The 7,908-nt window shown below is 48.1% G+C and overlaps 1 long non-coding RNA gene across 1 annotated transcript; it reads left to right on the top strand.

The window, feature by feature from the left end:
• The first annotated feature begins 290 nt into the window (after window positions 1-290).
• LOC106826409 (uncharacterized) lies at window positions 291-7,681 on the top strand. Its single transcript, XR_001396885.3, has 3 exons — window positions 291-414; window positions 1,123-1,190; window positions 7,325-7,681. It is a non-coding gene; the product is annotated as an uncharacterized lncRNA (long non-coding RNA).
• The last annotated feature ends 227 nt before the right edge of the window (window positions 7,682-7,908 follow it).

Genomic DNA, 7,908 nt, shown 5'->3' with positions numbered 1-7,908 from the left:
CCCAACCCTGGTTAGAAAACGCAGATGATAGCAACCTGGGAAAACTGCCCTCCTGAAATAGCACAGCCCTACAGCATTTTGGCAACAGGCTTTGCTGTGGTGAAGCTTCTGGCTCTGTGACGGTGGAAACACCCAGGGGTGTACATAGCAAGGAGAAAAGGCCACTTGTGCCACTATTAGTTTTCGGGGTGGTGGGCTCATTTGCCTGCCCGCACCAAAGTGTCGGTTGTATTTTTCAGTTTTGTTTAAACTTCAGATAAAACTGTAAACACCATGGGTTGAGGCCCTTTGTCCTGCTTTTGAGCTGAGAGAGTTCCTTCCTCCCCCCACCTTTTAGTGACCTAGCCCTCTGTCTCAGCACTGTCCTCCCTGGCCCCTCTTCTGAAGACCAGTCCCCTCGGCTGCAAAGTGGAGGTAAGGCCACTGCAGCCTCAAGAGCTGGGAGGGTTGAATGAGGCCACAAAGCCCCGCACCTGGCACCATGCCTGCCCACGACAGGTCCACACTATCTCAGGACCACAATTAGGATGGGGTGTTGCAGGCCACTGTGGGTGCATGCAGTGACGCAGGCTGCAGGCGGTGGGGGACCCTCTTGGCACTTGCCCTCCACATAGATACCTGGCAGGCTGCCCCAGCTCCAGGGAGGGCCTCGGGAGCTTCAGGGAGAAGCGGCCAGCTCCCAGGACCGGTCCCTGATTGCAGGATCCAGGCCAGGGCCCGGCAGCCCTTTGGCACAGAACTTTCTGTACATTCCACAGCAACTGAAAGGGCTTTTGTCCCCACGCAGGAAGAACAAAACACAAAGGCAATTGTGTGTCTCTTTGCAGGCCCACACAGCAGGCTCAGAAAGAGAAACTTCTTTCCCTAAGAGGCCAGCTTTGCCTGAGCGGCGGCAGTCACAAATGTGGTCACCCAGCCACACAACTCGGGAGCAGTGTGGTATCTGAGTTCCCACGTGTGTGGCAGAGTGGGCATCACACCCACAGTACACACACACACACAAACCCCAACAAACTGCTCCTGCCCGGACCTTCAGGGCTGTGAGTCACAGATGCCACATCTGCGAGGGGCATCCGCCCACCCGCTTCAGGAGCTTACAGCTTTATTATTTCTCTTTTCCAGGTGAGGCTACAAAGGCCCAGAGGGTCCTATGACTTGTCACGGGTCACATCGCTACTCCCACAAAGAAGGTAGGAGCATCAGAGAAAGATCCATTTTTAAGTTTGTCCTGGGGCCCCTTGGAAAGCATGGTTATTCATGGCCTTTTGAGAGGGTTGCAATGCCAGCCTGCCCTGGGGAGAGCAATTGCATGGAAGGAGTAATTGTGAGTGGGGGAGGGTGGATCTCGCCTTTTGCCATTTTCTCCCTCCTTATTTTCCCCTTTCTCTTGTAATTGCCATAATAGGAGACTGAAGATTTGGAGGGGCAGGGGGATTAAAATTCATTTGTTAAAGGAAAAAGCTTTTCTTATCAAATGAAATTATTATGCATCATTTTATTGCACCCTGTGAATGGAATAATCCAACCCATTTTCCTGCAGGCTTGGCTGCCAGCAAGCTCAGGGCTGAGTTTTGTGAATCAGTTAGGGCAATTTATTCATCCCAGGCATGCTTGCTGCTCCTATAGGTGTCTGCTCTGGTTTTTGTTTTTATGTCTTGTGTCTTCTTGTATCCCGAATTCAAATATCGTAAGCAATCTTTGAGCTGTGCAAAAAAACTTTCCTTGACCTGGAGGAGTTGGGAAATCTAAGTATTATTTCTGGCTCTGCCTGACTGATCAGTTCTACCTTGAGCAAGTCATCCCCTCTCCCTGGGCCTCATTTCCTCCTTTGTGAGACACAAGGATTGACCTGCCCACGCCTGCCAAGCCCGCCTGTCCCAGCATCACCCGGGTCCCTCGTTAAACACACAGATTCCCAGGCCCCTTCCCTGGATGGGGAACGAGACTGCAACCTGTATCTTTAAACCAAGCACCCCAGTGAATTCTTATTTTCTGGCAAATTTGGAAAACTCTAACACCAAATGGTTCCTAAGGTCTTGTTCTACACTATGATCTATAATTTATATAAATAATTCTTTAGAAAGATGAAGTATGACAATGATTTTGAAATTATATGTCTTGTATTTACTGAAGATCGTTTATTATGATCCTCAGTTTTTATTTATAAACACACAAGGGGCACACTTTGTATTTCTCTTTGCAAAATAAAAACCCCACCCAGGTGGTCATTCTTCAGGCCGCTTTCTGTTGGATTCTGATGAGGGTCAGCCCTCCCGCTCCTGCCTGTGGAGGCTGTGCTTCTTTGGGAGCTCAACAAATGTTTCCCTAGACACTTGCTTGACTCCCTCCCTCGCCACCCTCCCTTGGGTGTTTACTCAAATGTCACCTAGCAGGAAGGCCTTCCGTGGGCTGATATCGCAGCTCCCTCTGCATTTTCCATCCTCCTTCCCAGCTTTGTTCTCCCTTAGCCCCCATCACTATCAACCTACTGAATATTTCACTACATATCTTGTTTGTCCGGCTTTGTGTGGCTCTTCTCACACAACTGGCCTCTGTGATGTTTAAAATAAATGAGCAGTGAATTAGGGGGAAATGGTTATGCATGCTCTAAACTGCAGAACATTTAAAATAAACACATAAACAAAAAGAAGAAAGAGCTGTAGCTGACACAGAAAGCTCAGAAGTGCCAGGCATTGTTCTCAGTGCCTTTGCATCGATCAACTTACTGAATCTCACAACAACCTGCAGAAGCAAAACCTTGCTGTGTTTCCAAAGTCAGGAAACATTTCCTATACCACAGTCAGGCGAAACAAAACAAAAACAAAAACAAAACACAAAATGTGTTGCATCCTGAAGTAAACAAAAAATAACAGTCTCAACCATGACTGATGGTGGTACCCAAATAACAAAACCTCTATTATTTCCTGGGAACCTAGACTCTTTAACAAAAACAGTTATATCCCCGATTTTTGCTCTGCTGATGTCTAAAGATGTGGTGACCTTTGTGAACATAATAATCGTGGGAGAAGGTGGTTGTTTTTCCGTGATGCGCAGACTAATGTAAACTTGGTAGCTACATTATTTTTCTGGTTGCCATAACAAATGACCACAAACTTTGTGGCTTGAAACAACAGAAATTTATTTTCTCACAGTTCTGGAGGCCAGAAGTCCAAAATTAAGGTGTCAGCAGGGCCGTGCTCCCTCTGAAGTCTCCGCAAGTGAATCCTTCCTTGCCTTTCCCAGTTTCTGGTGGCTCCAGGTGTTCCTGGCTTATGGCTGCATCACTCACGGCTCCGCCTCCGTCATGGCCTTCTCCTCTGTCCCCCTTGTCTTCTCCTCTTCTGTCTCTTCTAAGGCACTTGTCATTGGATGTAGGGCCCACCTGGATGATCTCATCTTGAGATCCTTAAATTGATTACATCTGTAAAAACCCTTTTTCCCATTAAGGTCACATTCACAGGTTCTAGGGGTGAAGACATGGACATACCTTTTGGGGGGAGGGATGTCACCATTCTCCCCACTCCAGTAGCCTTGGTAATTTTACACATTTGTTTGTTTGCTTACTTAAATACTACTGTTATGTTTGCATATTTGGAGAGCCATTTCTGAAGTCTGACTCTCCTGCACTCTTTGCAAGTAAATTTTCTTTCCTTTTCTAAACGTCTATCTCAGTTGTTCTTTGACAAACTATCATGTAGGTTTGCTCTATTATTATCTCTGTTTTAGAGATGAGGAGACTGAGATACAGAGAGGTTGAATGACGTGTGAATTACATAAATTCACACAGTCTGCACCAAATGCGCCCTCACCCATAACTTAGCCACTCCAAAGATAACCAGCATTAACCCCTTGATGTTTAAACTTCCATTCCTTTTCCCTTACAGGTGTATTTATTTTATTTTGACAGAATAAGACTCAAACTGCTTCCATTTCACTAAATATTCTTCAGCCCAGTTTTTAGTGGCTGCCACCTTCCATCACTCAGAGTTATTGGTCTTACAGCTTTCAGTTCAGCACACCTGCGTGCAGCCTTTCTATGTGCAAAGTGCTGCCATGTTGGGGAAGAGAGATGAAAAGGCCAGGGTTTCTCTCCTTCAGCAGCTTGCTGGCTAGTGTGTGATTCTTGAGCCTGGCTGTGTACTAGAATCATCAGAAGAGCTTTTAATATACACTCAGCCACCCTACCTCAGACTAGCTACCTCTGACTCCCCGGAGCAGGGGCCTGGGCATCAGCATATTTAAAGCTCCCAGGTGATCTCAGTGTCCAGTCAGGGTTGAGATCTCAGGGCCAAGGGCCACAAGCCCCCCCAGACATGCTAACATCCATTCTCTCTGAAGCCCCTTTCCTGCCTCCTGGGCCCACAGGCCAGCTACTTCCCCTGGTCTGCCAGACCACAGAACTCTCTGGATGGTGAATTAACCCCTTAGGTCCTGCACTTATGCCCTGCTGACTTCAGCAGCAACAGCCGCAGGCTCAGGGGCCTTCTCCCCACATGGATTACCCTGTTCTTCCCGCTCTTCTCTCTGTGTCTTTGGCGGAGGAAAGGGGCAGGATAGAAGCGAGTGGTTCAGGAGAGACATCACAGGTCTGGGAATCAGAAGGCCTGGCCTTTCGTCCTTCTCTCAGATCCCCTGTGATTCCGGCCCAGTCACTTGGCCTCATTAGAAGATGGCAAAACCATGAACAACTAGCTTGCGCCATTCAATACCTGTAACCAGATGGGTCAGTTCTGAGTTTCAGGGAAATTCATAAATTTGTAAAGTGACCACAGATGCCGCTGGTCCATAGCATGACTTGGTAAAAATCCAGGTGAATTCTGGATTTCAGCAGTCCCTCAACTGCACGATCTCATGCAAGGAGCAACTGGAACAATTGTACCTGACCTGAAAGGAGCTCATCTTAAATGAATTTAACTGACAAAGAAAACGCTGGACCTGTTCCTTCACCTGAGATGCAATGAAGGGACTACGAGTAGAAGAGGGCGGAGGAGAGAGAGGAGGCTCCAAGAGCCGCTGCAGAAACTCATGCAGCTTCAAATGCATCCTGTGTGAGGCTGGGCAAGTCATGCAGCAGGCTGCCCAGCGTGCACACTCCCAGCAGTCCACGGGGCTGAGAGCTGGTTTGTAAACCTAGCAATACGGGCTGACTTGCCCACATTTGCGGCTTTGCAGAGAGAGGCTGTAAAATAAACAGTGACAATTAAACGAATCACTGCAGCTGCAGATGCTAACCTTCCTGCGATGGGGCGGAACCCAGCGGAACATTTGTGAAACTGGGCAACTTTGCTCTGGGATATTTCCATTCCCACGCTGCTTTTATCTCCCCTCCTTTATACTCATTTAACTTGTGTGTGTGTGTATGTGTGTGAGGAACATTGTCCCTGAGCTAACACCTGTACCAATCTTCCTCTATTTTGTATGATGCCTCCACAGCATGGCTTGATGAGCCATGTGTAGATCCACTCCCAGGATCCGAACCAGTGAACCCCGGGTCACTGAAGCAGAGCATGTGAACTTAATCACTCAGCCACGGGGCCGCCCCCCAGTCTTCCTCTTTTTGCTTGAGGAAGATTGTTGCTGAACTAACATCTGTGCCAATCTTCCTCTATTTTATGTGGGATACTGCCACAGTGTGGCTTGACGAGTGGTGCTAAGTCCACACCCAGGATCTGAACCTGTGAAACCTGGGCTGCCAAAGCGGACCGTGTGAACTTAACCACCACACAGAGTATTAGGCATATAGTATGTGCTCAATAAAAGCAGATTCTATCATCCTTCTCTCTGGAAAGGTTCAGCTTTCATTTATTTAAGCCCTAGCATAAATTCAAATCATATCTTCCTTTTCCTATATGTCTGGCTACTAACACTTTTTATTGTTAAAAATCATCTTCCGTACTTCAAAAGCAGTGCATGTTAATTTGCTAAAAACCCAGAGAAGCAAAAAGACAACATAAAAAATACAACAACCCCACCATCTGCACATTTACAATATCAACCACTTGTTGAGCGGTATAAGCTAGGCAATGTGCTAAGCCCATTATATGCATTTTAAAATTTTATCCTCACAACCCTATAAAATAGATATGATTTCAATCTCCATCTAACAAATGATTAAACAAAGTCTCAGAGAGGCTAGGTGCACTGCCCAAGTTCACACAGCCAATAGGAGCAAAGCTGGGATTTGCACCCAGGTCTCCCAACCAGGACTGCAAGGTTCATTCCTGTGTAAGGAACTTTTAGACAGCAGAGAGGATATCTGGGAGCTGGGGAGCTCTTTCCAGGGCCCAGAAATCTCAATTCTTCAACAGCCTCCCCCTCCAGAGTTCCCTGCCTGGCTGGCCGCCCCTGGCCATACCCCCTGCCCATGTGTGCCGGCCTCTGCAGCTGCTTCCGCTATACCAGCTGCAGCAGCAACATATTTGCATGTAGCCCTGTGGGGGCTACTACAGAGCACGGACAGAACTCTCGCTGGTAGAGCTGCTGACACAAGGGCCAGAGGTCCTGCCCATCACTATCTTGCAAGGTGACCTTGGACAAGTCCCTTAAAGTCCCCATCTCTCAGGGGAATAATAGCAATCAGTTTTTCCTGTGGTTCTAAAGGAAGTATACAAAGTCACCAGATCGTTTCATATAACAGGTACTGAGATGACTAAAGGCAGGAATAATCTGTATACAACATGTTTACAATGTTCAAAGGGCGTATGATGACTTGAGATTATGAGAATGCATGTGGGCAGACCCACCAATACCAAAGGCACCTAAGTCATGAAACAGGAATAGGCAAATGTGTATTGATCGGACAAGTGACACCATGCAAACTCAGAGGAGGGAGGCTCCATGTGACATTGGATGGGGGGAAGCTGGAACCCTGAGGGGTGGGACTGAGACTGGGCTGGAGTCTGGGCTGAAAACAGAATCCCCACTTCTAGTCTGATCTGGTGGAACCCTTCCTGGAAGGCGCTGAGTTCCGTGATTCTGGTCGGTCTGTTTTGGAGAGTTTCTGGAACCTCAGGAGACACCCCATAGGCTTTGCCTCTCTGAACCTCAGAGTAAGAAGACTAAACTGAGAAACAGGAGGAGAGGGTGGGCCAGGGCTTGGGTGCTCAAAACCTGGGGAGCGGGTCCTGCCGAGTTCCCCGTCTGAGCATGGTCAGCCCAACCAGCCCAGAGGGCTCACATCAAGCTGCTCATTGATCAGCCTCATGGCTTTCTTGATCTAATGCCCTGAGGTTTTAAACAGCCAGCTTCTGCAACAGGAAGAAGAAAGTACTGGATTTCTCCTGGGTTTCAATAAGCTCCTAAAACAATACCATTTCTGTTTCAGATGATGATACCCTGAAATGATCTGCCCGTCCCTATGGCTTCTCAGGCACCCAGTCAATAATTAATTTGACCAACCAACATTCTTGGAGATGCCACTGAAGACCCAGCGCTGGGCCTGTGAGGACACCCAGAGGTTCACAACCTTGTCCGTGTCCTCAAGGAGTTCAGCATCCACATGGTGTTTGAGTCACCTTGGAGCTCAGCACGGGCACAGGAGAAAAACAGTACAGGAAATACTTCCCTCAGTGTCAGCTGGAGCAAAATACCACCCCTGATGACATTTGCCTGTGTCTGGAAATGTTTACACAGGGATTGCACTGTATGGAGCATTACACCACATAAATTTGCCTTTGCAGGTCGTGTTGTCCTTGCATGTTTCCAAGGGCTGAGAAAGGCAAGGCAGGGAACATTCATGATGTCCTGCTGTGGGTCAGCGCTGTGCCCGCAGCCTCACAGGTGTTACTGCACCCTCACCACCACCTGGTGGGAAGCATCATTATCCCCACTCTGGTGTGGGGAGCTTGCAGCTCTGAGGAGCACTGAAGTGCTGTAGTTCAGGGCGCTGGAGCTGAGAGGGCAGGTTTG

This window comes from Equus asinus, chromosome 6, assembly GCF_041296235.1.
Source record: "Equus asinus isolate D_3611 breed Donkey chromosome 6, EquAss-T2T_v2, whole genome shotgun sequence".
NCBI lineage: Eukaryota > Metazoa > Chordata > Mammalia > Perissodactyla > Equidae > Equus > Equus asinus.
This window is presented reverse-complemented; position numbering and strand designations above follow the sequence as displayed.